Genomic DNA, 16274 nt, shown 5'->3' with positions numbered 1-16274 from the left:
TTTTTTTTTGAGACGGAGTCTTGCACTGTTGCCCGGGCTGGAGTGCAATGGCCGGATCTCAGCTCACTGCAAGCTCCGCCTCCCGGGTTTACGCCATTCTCCTGCCTCAGCCTCCTGAGTAGCTGGGACTACAGGCGCCCGCCACCTCGCCCGGCTAGTTTTTTTTTGTATTTTTGGTAGAGACGGGGTTTCACCGTGTTAGCCAGGATGGTCTCGATCTCCTGACCTTGTGATCCGCCCGTCTCGGCCTCCCAAAGTGCTGGGATTACAGGCTTGAGCCACCGCGCCCGGCCTAAAAAGCAATATTTTCATGTGTAAGTCTTGTAGTTATTTCTTAGAAGTATTTCATTCTTTTTGATGCTATTATAAATATAATTTTTAAAAGTTTCTTTTTTTTTTTTTTTGAGATGGAGTCTCGCTCTGTCACCCAGGCTAGAGTGCAGTGGCGCGATCTTGGCTCACTGCAACCTCCGCCTCCTGGGTTCAAGCAGTTCTCTTGCCTCAGCCTCCTGAGTAGCTGGGATTACCGGTGCATGCCGCTATGCCTGGCCAGATTTCATTTTTAGATTGCAATTGTATAGACATAAAATTGATTTTTATATATTGGATCTTGTATCCTGCAACTTTGCTGAATTTTTTTGATGTGGATTCCTTGGGATTTTCTAGATATAGGACTTTGTCATTTGGGAATAGACTTGTAGTTCTTCCTTTTAAATCTGGACACTTTTTTCCTTCCCTAATTGCCCTGGCCAGTAAAATGTTGAATAGAAGTGGTGAAAGCTGACATTCCCATCTTCATTCCTGTTTTTAGGGGAAGGCTTTTCATTTTTTACCATTAGGTATGACATTAGCTGTGGGTTTTTCCATAGATGCCGTTTATCAGATTGAGGAATTCCCTTTTACTTCTGGCTTGTTGAGTGTTTTCATTATAAAGGGGTTTTGGATTTTGTCTAATGTTTTTCTCCGTCTGCTGAGATGATTTTGTAGTTTTTCCCCTTTATTGATACAGTGTCTGACATTGATTTTCATATGCTCAGCCGGCTATGATTTCTGCACTAAATCCTTTTGGGTATGTTATCTAATCCTTTTTAAATCTTGCTGAGTTTGATTTGCTAGTATTTTGTTGGGGATTGTTGCATCTTTGTTCATAAGTGGTATTATGTTGGTCTGTAGGTACTTGTTTTTTAAAAATGTTTTTGTATTATTATTTTTTTGGACAGAGTTTCACTCTTGTTGCCCAGGCTGGAGTGCAATGGTATGATTTCGGCTCATCGCAACCTCTGCCTTCCAGGTTCAAGTGATTCTCCTGCCTCAGCCTCCCGAGTAGCTAGGATTACAGACATGTTCCACCATGCCAGGCTAATTTTGTATTTTTAGTAGAGACGGAGTTTTGCCATGTTGGCCAAGCTGGTCTTCAACTCCTGACCTCAGGTGATCCGCCTGCCTTGGCCTCCCAGAATGCTGTGATTACAGGTGTGAGCCACTGCACCTGGCCTAAAACATTTTTAAAATTTTATTTTAGATAGGTGGTCTTGCTCTGTGGCCCTGCTGGAGTGCAGTGGTGCCATCATGGCTCACTGCAGTCTCAAAGTCCTGAGCTGAAGTGATCCTCCTACCTCAGTCTCCTGAGTAGCTGGGACTACAGGCAAGTGCCTGTCATTTTCTGGGTGTTATCTTTGTGTATTTGGTGCAAAGGTAATACTGGCTTCATAGAATGAGTTGAGAAGTGTATTTCCCTTTTCCGTTTTTGGAAGAGTTTGTGAAGCACCAGTTATCACGTCTTTAAATGTTTGGTTAAAATTCACCTGCGTGCCAGGTGCGGTGGCTCACGCCTGTAATCCCAGCACTTTGGGAGGCCGAGGCCGGCGGATCGGGCGGATCATGAGGTCAGGAGATCGGGACCGTCCTGGCTAACATGGTGAGACCCCCGTCTCTACTACAAATACAAAAAATTAGCCGGTCGTGGTGGCGGGTGCCTGTAGTCCCAGCTACTCGGGAGGCTGAGGCAGGAGAATGGCATGAGCCCGGGAGGCGGAGCTTGCAGTGAGCCGAGATCGCGCCACTGCACTCCAGCCTGGGAGACAGTGAGGCTCCGTCTCAAAAGAAAAAAAAAAAAAAAAAGAAGATTCACCTGCGAAGCCATCTAGATCTTGGCTTTTCTTTGTCGGAAGCTTTAAAAAGTATTAATTTCCTTATTTTTTCTAGGTGTGCAGGTTTGCTGTTTATTCCTGAGTTATCTTTGTTGTTCCGTGTCTTCCTAAGAATTTGTTAATCGCATCCAGGTTATCTAGTGTGTGGTATGCTGTCACTCATAGTATTCCCGACGACCATTTTTATTTCTCTCAGGGCTTGTGTTTCCTCTTTGATGCTAATAGATTTTAGTAAGTGGGGTCATTTTTCTCTTTTTCTTGGTCATTCTAGCTAAAGTTTTGTGAATTATGTTCACTTTTTCAGAGAAGCAACTTTTTTTTTTTTTTCAAATGGAGTCTCGCCCTGTCACCCAGGCTGGAGTGCAGTGACACCATCTTGGTTCACTGCAACCTCCGTCTCCTGGGTTCAAGCGATTCTCCTGCCTTGGCCTCCTGAATATTTGGGAATGCAGGCGTGCGCCACCACGCCCAGTGTATTTTTGTATTTTGCTAATACAAAAGTTAGCAATTTTTGTATTTTTAGTAGACAGGGTTTCACCACGTTGGCTGTGCTGGTCTTGAGCTCCTGACCTCAGGTGATCCACCCGCCTCAGCCTCCCAAGTAGCTGGGATTACAGGCACTCGCCACCAGGCCTGGATGATTTTTGTATTTTTAGTAGAGATGGTGTCTCACCACGTTGGCCAAGCTGGTCTTGCTGAACTCCTGACTTCAAATGATCCACCTGCCTTGGCCTCCGAAAGTGCTGGGATTGCAGGCGTAAGCCACTGCGCCCGGCCTAGTTTTTTACTAGTTCCTTAATGCTTTTAGCTATGTTATAGAATGAATTCCATTCACCCCAAAAATATGTTGAAGTCCTAAACCCCAGTACTTCAGAATTTGACCTTACTTGGAAATAGGTCACTTGACCTTATTTGGAAATTAGTTAAGATGAGATCATAGTTGAGTAGGGTAGGCCTCTAATCCGGTATAACTTGTGTGTCCTCTTAAAAAAAGGATGCCTTGTGAACACAGACATGCACAGAAAGAGGACAGCATGCAGACACGTAGGGAGAAGGTGGCGCGTGACTGGGGTGATGCTTCCATAAGCCAAGGACTGTCAGGGATGGCCAGCAGACCCTAGAGCCTGGCCGAGGCAGGGGATGGCACTCCAAAGCCATCGCAGAGCACACAGCCTACTGACACCTTCATCATGGACTTCTGGCCTTCGGAACTCCGAGACCATACATATCTGTTGTTACACGTGTCCTGGGAAAAAACAAGCTGCTTCCTATAAATGTTGATATGTTGTATTTTCATTTTTATTCAGTTCAGAGTATTTTCTATTTTCCCTTGTGACTTCAGAAGTGTGTCATTTAATTTCTAAATATTTCAGTATTTCCCAGATTTTGTTGTTTTGTTGATTTCTAATGTAATTTCCTGTATGGTCAGAATTATACTTTGTATAATTTCTATCTTTTTTTTTTTTTTGAGACGGAGTCTTGCTCTGTCGCCTGGGCTGGAGTGCAGTGGCCGGATCTCAGCTCACTGCAAGCTCCGCCTCCCGGGTTTACGCCATTCTCCTGCCTCAGCCTCCCGAGTAGCTGAGACTACAGACGCCCGCCACCTCGCCCGGCTAGTTTTTTGTATTTTTAGTAGAGACAGGGTTTCACCGTGTTAGCCAGGATGGTCTCAATCTCCTGACCTTGTGATACTCCCGTCTCAGCCTCCTAAAGTGCTGGGATTACAGGCTTGAGCCACCGCGCCCGGCTACTTTGTATAATTTCAATGTGTTTAATTTGTTAGATTAGAAAAAATCCCTTATTATATTCTGTCCTGGGGAATGTTTCATCCGTGCTTGAAAATAATGTGCATTATGCATTTATTAGATGGAATGTTCCCTATATGTCAGATTGAATTAGTTGATAGTATTAAGTCTTCCTTATTCTTTTTCATTTTCTTTCTAGTTCTATTAGTTATTGAGAGTGGAGTATGAGATCTACAGTACTGCTGAGTATTAGTTATGGAGAGCGGAGTATGAGATCTGCAGTACTGCTGAATATTAGTTATGGAGAGCGGAGTATGAGATCTGCAGTACTGCTGAGTATTAGTTATGGAGAGCGGAGTATGGGATCTGCAGTACTGCTGAGTATTAGTTATGGGGAGTGGAGTATGAGATCTACAGTACTGCTGAATTTGGTGTTTGTACCTCCAGTTCTGTTCGTTGTTGCCTTGTGTTTTGAGGCTGCGTTATCGTGCGTGTGTTTATAGTTGTTACGTCTGCCCGGTTGTTTTGACCCTTCTCTTGTTATGAAATGTCCCTCTTTGTCTCTATGAATGTTTTTGTTTTAAAGTCTATTTTGTCCGATATCAGTATAGCCACTTCAGTTTTTTAATGGTTTATTTTTGCATGCTATATCTTTTTCTGGCCTTTTACTTTTAATCTCTTTGTGTCTTGAGTAGAAGGGATGTCTCTTTTAGTCCTTTCCATCTGAGATTGGATCTTGTAGATTCAGCAGTTGAATTATATATATGTATTTTTCTTACCTGATAGAGGAGATTTTATTTTTTATTTTTTATTTTTTTTGAGACGGAGTCTCGCTCTGTCGCCCAGGCTGGAGTGCAGTGGCCGGATCTCAGCTCACTGCAAGCTCCGCCTCCCGGGTTCACGCCATTCTCTTGCCTCAGCCTCCAGAGTACCTGGGACTACAGGCGCCCGCCACCTCGCCCGGCTAGTTTTTTTGTATTTTTTAGTAGAGACGGGGTTTCACCGTGTTAGCCAGGATGGTCTCGATCTCCTGACCTCGTGATCCGCCCGTCTCGGCCTCCCAAAGTGCTGGGATTATAGGCTTGAGCCACCGCGCTCGGCCGTAGGAGATTTTATTTTTAAGGTGTCACCTTAAACTGCAAGGATGTCCATCGCACATCCCCATTAATCACGCCAGAGGAGGAGCCGTGTTATCAGAATGACCACGCAGCCCACCCAGGCATTTGAGACCCACTCTTTGCTGGCCTTCTGTAACCTTATTTATTTATTTAGAGATAGAGTCTAGCTCTTGTCACCCAGGCTGGAGTGCAATGGCATGATCTTGGCTCACCGTAACCTACACCTCCCAGGTTCAGGTGATTCTCCTGCCTCAGCCTCCCGAGTAGCTAGGATTACAGGCGTGTGCCACTGTGCCCGGCTAATTTTTGTATTTTTGTAGAGACAGGGTTTAACCATGTTGGCTGTGCTGGGCTCGAACTCCTGACCTCAGGTGATCCGCCTGCCTCAGCCTGCCAAAGTGCTGGGATTACAGGCGTGAGCCACCACGCCTGGTCTGTAACCTTGTTTTTTAAAGCTTTTAATTGTAATTTTTGTTTTGTTTTATTTTTGTGTTTTTTAGAGGCCTGTTCTTGCTGTTACCCTGACTGGAGTGCAGTGGTGTGATCATAGCTCACTGCAGCCTCGACCTTGGGCTGAAGCAGTCCTCCCACCTCGGCCTCCTAATCAGCTGGGACCACTGGCATCTGCCACTATGACCAGCTAATTTTTAAATTTTTTGTAAAGATGGGGTCTTGCTATGTTGCTCAGGCTGGTTTTGAACTCCTGGCCTCAAGTGCTCCTCCCATCTTGGTCTCCCAAAGTGCTGGGATGACAGGTGTGCGCCCCTGTGCCTGGTCTGAAGTTTTCTTTTTTAAAACAATAGCAAGTAGATACATGTTTTCTCTGAGCCCGATATACAGAGAAGGGAAGAAAAGCCAGAATTCTCTGCATTATGGGGGCCTGGTGCCCTGTAGCTTCCAGCAGCACAAAGAGGGCAGAAGGTTGTTCTCTTTTCCACAGAGCATGGTGATGTTGATTCCATACAAGTTTGTTGAGACAGGAAGGGATAAAAATGAGTCTGAAACAGAAAGAGGTAGAGATTCTTTTCACATTTTATTCTCCTCAAGGTATTTCCCCCCCAGATAAGTTGAGATCCACGTTGTAGACAAGAGAGACCTCAAGAACCGGGTGAGCACAAGGGGAAAAAGCAAGCTCCCGGCAACTGGAGACAGCTTTAAAAAAAGAAGGTTCTAGTCCATGCGTGTTCTATTAGTTATCTTCTCCTGATCCCCTTCTTCATCAGTGCCTTCCAGTTCCTCCTCCTCATCATCTTCGTCTTCTCCTTCTTTATCATCCATATTGGGAACCAAGGAGCACTGTGATGGATTTGGCCAAGTATGGTCTTTGCTGACCTCTCCTAGCTCATCTGCATCTGTGTCAGAATGGCCAGTAAACCAGGTGAAGAACCTGTCTGGTTCCTCAGGATGCCTCTTCCTACTGGCTTTCTTCCGCATTTGACTTGAAGAGTTTCCTTTCCAGATTTCCATTTGATTTCCGTGGACTTTGAAGATGGATCATGACTCTCAGATGAAATTCTGTGAGAAAGCTTTATTTTTGAAGTAAGAATTTTCATCAAAATAAAAATTTATTCTATAACCTGATTTAATATCATCAAATTCTGTCACTTCAGCGCTGGTCAGATAATGCAGTGCCTCTTCGTCCTCCTCCCAAGCAGTGCATATGCTTGTGGATGGCTGACAAATGTTATTACCAGAAATTGGAGATTTTGGCAGTCAGTTCTGATCTCCCCTGAAGAACGTGGTGGACTGAGTTTGTCTATGTTCGCTTTCCCAGTCCGCTCGCCGCTCACTTGCTAAGCCTGTTTCTGCAGCCTGTTTCGTGCTCTGCTTCCTCGTGGGCTTGGTTGCTGCTTGTTCTGTTCCTCTCTTCCTCTGGCCTCTGTCAGGGGCTGGCGCCACGTCTTCCTTTCAGGCGGGGCAGGGACGGGTGTTTGGGGGTCATTCTGGGAGGAAAGTCTGGACCCAAGGGCCTCCTTGCTCATCAGGAAGAAGCTCATAGGACTAAGGTCACATTTTTTTTTTTTTTTTTGACATGGAGTCTCACTCTGTCACCCAGGCTGGAGTGCAGTGGCGTGACCTCGGCTCGTGGCAACCTCTGCCCCCATCCCCTCCAACTCCACGGTTCAAGCAGTTCTCCTGCCTCCGCCTCCTAAGTAGTTGGGATTACAGGCGCCCGCCACCACGCCTGGCTAATTTTTGTATTTTTAGTAGAGATGGAGTTTCGCCAAGTTGGCCAGGCTGGTCCTGAACTCCACCTCGGCCTCCCAAAGTGCTGGGATTACAGGCGTGAGCCACCGCACCTGGCCCCCAATTTTTTAATCTATTCCCCCAATCTTTGGTTTTTATGTGGAACATGTAATCCATTTCATTTAAGGTAATTACTGAAAGGCAAGGTTTATACTCCATTCCGTTTAACTTAATTACTGAAAGGCAGGGTTTATACTTGTCTATTTATACTTCCTTTCTGCGTTTTCTTTCTTTTTTGTTATTTTCTGTCTCAATTACTTTTTTTTCCCCCCCATGGTGATAGAGTTTCACTATGTTGCCCAGGCTGGAGTGCAGTGACTATTCATAGCCTTGATCATAATGCAATGTGGCCTTGAACTCCTGGGCTCAAGGGATCCTCCCGCCTCAGCCACTTGAGTAGCTGGGACTATAGGCGCACCACCATGCCTGACTCATTACTTTTTTCTGTGTTAGATATTTTCTAGTGTATACCATTTTAATTCCCTTGTTGTTTATTTGACTGAATTTTTTTTTTTCTTTTGTTTTCTGAGACGGAGTTTCGCTCTTGTTGCCCAGGCTGGAGTGCAATGGTGTGGTCTCAGCTCACCACAACCTCTGTCTCCTGGGTTCAAGCGATTCTCCTGCCTCAGCCTCCCTAGTAGCTGGGATTGCAGGCATGCGCCACCACGCCCGGCTAAATTTTTATGTTTGTAATAGAGACAGGGTTTCTCCATGTTGATCAGGCTGGTCTCGAACTCCTTACCTCAGGTGATCCGACCTCCTCGGCCTCCCAAAGTGCTGAGATTACAGGCATGAGCCACCGCGCCCAACTGACTGTACTTTTTATTTGTTTTTTTTTGGTTTTGCTGGGGATTACAATTTAGTATATTAATTTTTAATAATGTTGTTTGTATTAATACCAACTTCATTACAATAGTATATGGAATATTTGTGTATAGTTCAATTTCTTTTGCCCTTCTTATACTGTTTCATACAAATTACATTACAGTGTGTGCCCATCCACACAGATTTATAGTTATTGCTTTACGCAATTGTCTTTCAAATCATATAGGAGAAAAAACAAATTATAAATAAAAAAATACATTTATACTGTCGTCCGTATTTACTTGTGTAGTTGCTTTTACTGGTGCTCTTGATTCCCCTCCCCTCCCCTCCCCTCTCCTCTCCTCTCCTCCCCACCTCTCCCCTCTTGACAGGGTCTCACTCTGTCACCCAGGTGGGAACGCAGTGGCACAATCATAGCACTGCAGCCTTGACCTCCTGGGCTAGAGATCCTCCCACCTCAGCCTCCCGAGTAGTTGGGGCTGTGGGTGCGTGCCGCTATTCCCTGCTGATTTTTGTTTGTTTGTTTGTTTGTTTGTTTTGAGACCGAGTGTCTCTCTGTTGCCCAGGCTGGAGTGCGGTGGCGCCATCTCGGCTCACTGCAAGCTCTGCTTCCCGGGTTCACGCCATTCTCCTGCCTCAGCCTCCCGAGTAGCTGGGACTACAGGCGTTCGCCACCACGCCTGGCTAATTTTTTGTATTTTTAGTGGAGACGGGGTTTCTCCGTGTTAGCCAGGATGGTCTGGATCTCCTAACCTCGTGATCCGCACACCTCGGCCTCCCAAAGTGCTGGGATTACAGGCGTGAGCCACTGTGCCCGGCCTTCCCTGCTGATTTTTAATTTTTTTTTTTGTAGAGATGGGGTCTCACTATGTTGCTCAGGTTGGTCTCCAACTCCCAGCCTCAGAAGATCCTCCTCCTTGAGTCTTCCAAGGTGCTGGGGTTACAGGCGTGAGCCACCACGCTGGGCCTTCGTGCTCTCTATTCATGTGGGCTGGAGTTCTGTCTCGTGCCCTTTGATTTATCCTGAAGGACTCTCAGGTCTTTCAGTGACAAACTCTCTACTTTTGTTTATCTTGGAATGCTTTATTTTTCCTTTATGAAGATAGTTTTGTGTATAAAGGTTTTTTTAATACTCTGAAGGTGTTGTCTGGCTGCCTCCCGCTCCGTGGTTCTGATGAGGCACCGTTGCTCATCTCTCAGGACCCTTGTTCACGACACGTCGCTCCTCTCTCACTGCCTCTGAGAGTCTCTGTCTGTGGTTCAGCCTGATGGTGATGTGTGTTAGGTGTGGACCTCTTTGCGTTTTTCTCATTTGGAGTTGTTGAGCTTCTTAATTTTTTGACTTGACTGCTGCCTTCAGAGCATTGGGAACTTTGTGATGAGTACTTCATCTGCATGTGCGTTGTCCTCTCACCCCCGTCTGGCGCGTCCTTGCATGGTAACACAGTGCTTTGCCATACAGTTGCAGCGGCAGTGTGGATTAAAGGCACAGCACTTGAGGCCCGCTCCTCCCTTCTTGTTTTGACACGATGGGTGTGAGCTGTCTTGGTAAGTGGCAGTAGCAGTACGGTGACCAGGTGTCACTCGGCAGAGCAGATCCCGCCCGGCATTGCGGAGCAGCACTGCGGCCCACCGAGAGGCCCATACGTGGTCTCTGGGAAACTGCTCAGCTTTCTTATGGCAGGAAAGCAGCCACAGGCAATACGTACACAAGCGGGGGTGACTGTGTGCTGGTAAAGCTGGAAATATTTGGAAACTGGAATTTCAGTTTCATTTGACTCTTGAAACATTCACATACTTTTTCTTTTTCTTTTTTTTTTTTTTTGAGACGGAGCCTCACTCTGTCACCCAGGCTGGAGTGCAGTGGCACAATCTCGACTCACTGCAACCTCCGCCTCCTGGGTTCAAGCAGTTCTCCTTCCTCAGCCTCCCGAGCAGCTGGGAGGACTACAGGTGCGTGTGACCATGCCCAGCTAATTTTTGTATTTTTAATAGAGACAGGGTTTTGCCGTATTGGCCAGGTTGGTCTCGAACTCCTGACCTCGTGATCCACCCACCTCAGCCTCCCAAAGTGTTGGGATTACAGGTGTGAGCCACCGGGCCCGGCCAAAAACATTCACATACTTTTTATGAATTATGTATCTAAAAGCCTAAAAATCATGCTTAGCTTTCAGTTTGTACAGAAGCAGGTGGCAGGCTGTAGTTTGCTGACCCCTGATTGAGATCTAGTCATTGTTTCCAAAGCACCTTGTCTTTTGATGTAACATTTATTTTATGTTTTAATTATTGGTCTTTTTGTTTGTCTCAATTGCTAGATTGTAAACTCTTTGAGGTTAGAGCTTTCTTTAGTTTTTTTTTTGTTTTTTTTTAAGAGACAGTCTTTGCTCTGTTGCCCAGGCTGGAGTGCAGTGGTGCGATCTTGGCTCACTGCAATCTCCATGTCCCAGGTTCAAGTGATCCTCCTGCCTCAGCCTTCAAAGAAGCTGGTATTACAAGTGTGTGTCACCATGTAATTTTTGTATTTTTAGTATAGGCGGAGTTTTGCCATGTTGGCCAGGCTGCTCTTGAGCTCCTGGCCTCAAGTGATCTGCCCGCCTCGGCCTCCCAAAGTGCTAGGATTCCAGGTGTGAGCCACCACAGCCTGCCTATTTAGCTTTATTGGTTCCCCAACCATTGAATGTTGCCTGGCACAGTTCAGGTCCTTGGTAAATTGTTGTGTAAACTGATACAAAAGGAGAAAGGGCTGGAATTGACTTGTGCCTTTATTTATTTACATATGTTTTTGTGGCCCAGAGTGAATATTTTTGTAATTAACTGACTTCTCAGTGTAGACAGGAACCATTTATCCATTCATGTGTTCCTTAATTTGTTGATTTTTGTGACAAGTGCTTACTGCCTTTGTGTGCCGACTTCTGCACCGGGGGCCACATGAGAGTGCACATGGCGTCTGTCTCGTACTTACAGAAGCCCTTGTGTCCTAGTTTTGAGAAAGACAAACAATTGCACACTTTGGTAATTGCTATTAAAGGAGATAAACAGGGTATGATAGAAGCATCAAAGAGGGCCTCATGTAGGTGGTTAATGGAAGGCTGTCTGTGTTTTCATCTCTGCTGCAGACTGATACCACAAGTGTCTTTTTCACTCAGGATTCCAAATGGAATCTTAGAGAAGGTTTGGCTTGTGCACATGCAGCGCTGAGTGGAGAGGTGGCTGCGATCTCCAGAAACATGGCTGCAGCCCCACGTGGGCCCCAGACCCTTGAAGTGTGGCCATGTTGAACTGAGATGTGCTGTATGAAATGCACTCTAGATTTCAGCGACTTAGTAAGACAGTTCACACTCTTTTTTGGTACTAATCATTTTATACTGGTTACATGTTGATAATATTTTGGATCTATACTGAGTTAAAGGCAATTTATTAAAATTAGTTACTTCTATTTTTACTTTTTTTTTTGAGACAGAGTCTTGCTCTGTTGCCCAGGCTGGAGTGCAGTGGCGCGATCTTGGCTCACTGCAGCCTCCGTCTCCCGGGTTCAAGCAATTCTCCTGCCTCAGCCTCCCTCATAGCTGGGATTACAGGTGCCCACCACCACACCCAGCTAACTTTTTGTATTTTAAATAGAGATGAGATTTCTCCATGTTGGCCAGGCTGGTCTTGATGTCCTGGCCTCAGGTGATCCACCTGCCTCAGACTCCCAAAGTGTTGGGATTACAGGTGTGAACTACTCACTGTGCCTGGCCTATTTTTAATTTTTGTAGATGCTAGAAACTTAAAATGATGTCTGTGGCATTTCCTATCTTTCTATGGGACAGTGGTGCCCTGGCCTGAGGAACAGTTCAAGTTTGTGCTGTGGACCATCTAGGGAAAGAATCCTGTGACCAAGGGGAGAGGACGAGGGGTTCATTCTCTGGAAAATGGGCTGGAAAGTAAGAGGACTGAATGGGAGCCTTGAAGAGCGTGCCCGTTTTGTGGAAGAGAGGAGCTAGTCAGCAGGTGGAAGCAGCCTTGGTGAGGCTGCCCCGCCCTGGAGCCTGGGGGCGGCCCACGTGCCTGCGGGCTGGAGTGTAGTGGTGAGGCCCAGGTGCCTGTGGGCTGGAGTGTAGTGGTGAGGCCCACGTGCCTGCGGGCTGGAGTGGCTGGGGCGGCCCACATGCGTGCGGGCTGGAGTGGCAGGGGCGGCCCACGTGCCTGCGGGCTGGAGTGGCAGGGGCGGCCCACATGCGTGCGGGCTGGAGTGTAGTAGTGAGGCCCACGTGTGTGCGCCTGCCCACGTGGGTGCGTGCTGGAGTGGCAGGGGCGGCCTGCGGGCTGGAGTGGCGTGGGGAGGCCCACCTGCGTGCGGGCTGCAGTGGGTGGGGGAAGTGTGCTGCAGTTCTGTTGTTTTCACATCTGGCAAGGCACATGTGTTGTCATGAGCTCTGGCTGAATTGGAGGCTGGGTTTGATCCCCTCACTGCTGCAAATCTTGTAATGTTGGATGTCTTAACTGATTTTCAGCTTTAACATTATCTCCGACTGTCTTTGAAAACACGGCTATTTATATTCAGATTCTTCCTTACCTTTTGTACCTTAAATCCCAGTCACTCAGGTTTCCTTCTGCCTGTGCTGTTTCCAGTCCCTCTGAGCCCACTGCAAACAGGCTTTGGTCTCCACCTCTCCTCAGATGCCCTTCTGGTTATGGTTACCATTGACCTAGACATTGTCATTGGTTAGTTCTCAGCCTTCATCTTACTGGTCCTTTCACCAGCATTTGTCGTAGTAATTCAAGAAAAAAAAAACTGTGGTTAGTTGTCTTCGTTTGGCTTCTAGAACACCCCACTCTTCTGGTTTTGTGCCACCCCTTTCCAGTCCTGTTTGGAGGACTCACCTCTTAAGCCTGACTTTTTTTTTTGAGACGGAGTCTCACTCTGTCGCCCGGGCTGGAGTGCAGTGGCCAGATCTCAGCTCACTGCAAGCTCCGCCTCCCGGGTTCATGCCATTCTCCTGCCTCAGCCCCCGGAGTAACTGGGACTACAGGCGCCTGCCACATCGCCCGGCTAGTTTTTTTGTATTTTTTTTAGTAGAGACGGGGTTTCACCGTGTTAGCCAGGATGGTCTCGATCTCCTGACCTCGTGATCTGCCCGTCTCGGCCTCCCAAAGTGCTGGGATTACAGGCTTGAGCCACCGCGCCAGGCCTTAAGCCTGACTTCTAAATATTGATGTGCCCCAAGGCCCAGTCTGGTCCTGGTGTTGCGTGTGTCCTTATTCCCTGAGCCATCCAGTCCTCTGTTGACTCCAGTCTTGTGCCCCAGGCTGACCTCTTTGCTGTGGCTCCAAGTTGACTGCATGTTGACTGCATGGAAAACTGGTAGGCACCTTCACCCCAGCATGAAATGCAGCTCTCTCAGTCTGCCGGTCGCCCCGCAGTGCTAGACACCATCTGTAGAATGGCATTTTCTGGGAGACGCTGTCGGCTCTGCCTTTATGACATACCTTCTGCACTCCATGGCTGTGATGTGGTCCCAGCTTCTTCTCCCTGCTTTTTGGTGGCCCTTGTGCTCTCTGCTCAGGGGCAGCAGTCTTTGCCAGGAGTTGCTGCTCTGCATGCAGACTTCCTGTGGCTTCTGGGCTCTGCTTGGCGCCCGGCCCTTGCCTGCCTCTGAAGTTCTTTCCTGTCACTTTTTCCTGGCTTGCTGTTCTCCAGGTAACGTGGCCCCCTGGCCGTCCTCGGATGACTGTGGCCTCGCACTCTACTCCTCCGCGTAGAGGCTCTGCTGAGTGATCCGGTAGCTTACACCTTCTCTTCATTCAGGTCTGTTCACCTGGAAGAGGCCACCTCAAGTACCATCAAGTACCATCTGTGGACACTCTTTTTTTTTTTTTTTTGAGATGGAGTCTCGCTTTGTCACCCAGGCTGGAGTGCGGTGGTGCGATCTTGGCTCACTGCAACCTCTGCCTCCCAGGTTCAAGTGATTCTCCTGTCTCAGCCTTCTGAGTAGCTGGGATTACGCGCATGTGCCACCACACCCAGCTAATTTTTTTGTATTTTTAGTAGAGATGGAGTTTCACCGTGTTGCCCAGGCTGGTTTCAAACTCCTGAGCTCAGGCGATCCACCCACTTCGGCCTCCCAAAGTGCTGGGATTATAGGCGTGAGCCACCTCACCCGGCTGCATCTGTGGACTCTTTCTATCGCTTTCTTTTTCTTTAGAAAATTCGTACTCTTTACATTGACTGTATGCTGGGAAACCACTCTGTCTGTCCTTCCTTCCCCATTTGTTCGTTGATACTTTTCTCAAAGTAGAGCTTTCTTTCCCTTTTCATATTTTTTTGGTTTTACTATAGAATGGCTCCTGTGGTAATGAATTTGTACTTATTAAATGTGTTAAAAGCTATTTTCACCATTTGTCCTTTTGAAACTCAAATTATTCTGATATGGCCAGTGGGAGCCCTTCAAGCAATATACTGTTTGGGAGCAAAATTGTAAGAGACCATATTGTATAATCCTCGGCAATTAAATCTGAACACCTAGATGAAATGAACTATACCTGGAAAACCCAAGAGAGTCAACGTTAAAACACAGACAGTGAAATTCATTAAGGAACTGGATATAAAATTGATACATTAAGTCAATAGCCAGCTGGGTTGTGGTGGTTCACGCCTGTAATCCCAGTACTTTGGGAGGCTGAGGTGGGAGGACTGCTTGGGCCCAGAAGTTTGAGACCAGCCTGGGCAACATAGAGAGACTCCTTCTCTCAAAAAACAAACAAGCAAACAGAAATTAGGTGGGCGTGGTACCTCATGCCTGTGGTCCCAGCTACCTGGGAGGCTGAGGCGAGTGTCACCAAGAGGTCGAGGTTGCAGTGAGCAGTGATCACAACACTGCACTCTAGCCTGGGCATTCAAGCACTTGGAACAGAAGACTTGAACTGTGGAAATACATTTGTTGTTCTTGGACATCATAAACATGTTAGTTCTCCCAAGTTAATGTAAAAACTTATCCTTTATGTCTGTAAAAATGCCAACAAGGAATCATTCTTAGTCCTGCCTCCCCCTCTCAAATTCAGCTGGTTCATCAGAAGACCCTGTCAGCCTCATCCTCAGAGCAGGTCCCGTTTCTCTGACTACTCTCCCTCTAATGGCCTCACTGTTGGACCCAAGCCACCACAGTGCCTTGCTTGGATTGTAGCAGTCACCCTTTAACTGGTCTTCCTAGTATTTCTGCTTATGCGGTGTCCATCTTACCCATTTTCCACCCAAAAAGCCAGGCTGATCCTGGTTGTGGTATTGTGCTTGAGCTTCATCACTGGGGAAACTGAGTAGCAGTGGGTTGAGTAGTGTCTTCCCAAATTCAGACCCACCCGTGACTTCAGAAATAGTGTTCTCCCAGCCAGGTGCAGTGGCCCAAGCCTGTAATCCCAGCACTTTGGGAGGCCAAGATGGGCGGGTCACAAGGTCAGGAGATCAAGACCATCCTGGCTAACACGGTGAAACCCCGTCTCTACTAAAAAATACGAAAAACTAACTGGGCGAGGTGGCGGGCGCCTGTAGTCCCAGCTACTCGGGAGGCTGAGGCAGGAGAATGGCGTAAACCCAGGAGGCGGAGTTTGCAGTGAGCTGAGATTGCGCCACTGCACTCCAGCCTGGGCGACAGAGCGAGACTCCATCTCAAAGAAAAAAAAAAAAAAACCACAGATAGTGTTCTCTCGGCCAGGCGCAGTGGCTCACGTCTGTAATCCCAGCACTTTGCGAGGCCGAGGCGGGCGGATCACGAGGTCAGGCGTTTGAGACCAGCCTGGCCAAAGAGACCAGCCTGGTCAACTTGGTGAAACCGTGTCTCTACTAAAAATGTAAAAATTAGCTGGGCATGGGGACGGGCAGCTGTAATCCCAGATACTGGGGAGGCTGAGGCAGGAGAATTGCTTGAACCTGGGAGGTGCAGGTTGCAGTGAGCTGAGATGGCGCCATTGCACTCCAGCCTGGGTGACAGAGCGAGACTGCGACTCAAACGAACAAACAAAAATGTCCTCCCAAATTCATATCCACCCCTGACTTGAGAATGGGGCCTAATTTGGACGTAGGATCTTGGCAGATATAATTAATTAAGGATCTTGAGATGAAGTCATCCTAGATTTAGGGTGTGCTCTAGATTTAGTGGCTGGTGTCCATAAAAGAAGAGGAGAGGACACAGCCTCAGGGAAGCAGCCATGGC

General features: G+C 47.3%; 1 protein-coding gene and 1 pseudogene across 8 annotated transcripts in view; one reads left to right on the top strand and one right to left on the bottom strand.

Annotated features, from left to right (window-relative positions):
• EHMT1 (euchromatic histone lysine methyltransferase 1) overlaps positions 1–16274 on the top strand; it is a 230451-nt gene that overhangs the window by 23569 nt on the left and 190608 nt on the right. The window lies entirely within an intron of this gene.
• On the bottom strand, positions 6103–13872 carry LOC111553024 (annotated as a pseudogene).

The sequence above is a fragment of the Piliocolobus tephrosceles genome, chromosome 14, assembly GCF_002776525.5.
Source record: "Piliocolobus tephrosceles isolate RC106 chromosome 14, ASM277652v3, whole genome shotgun sequence".
NCBI lineage: Eukaryota > Metazoa > Chordata > Mammalia > Primates > Cercopithecidae > Piliocolobus > Piliocolobus tephrosceles.
Note: the sequence above shows the minus strand (reverse complement) of the source record. Positions and strands in the feature narration are given on the sequence as shown.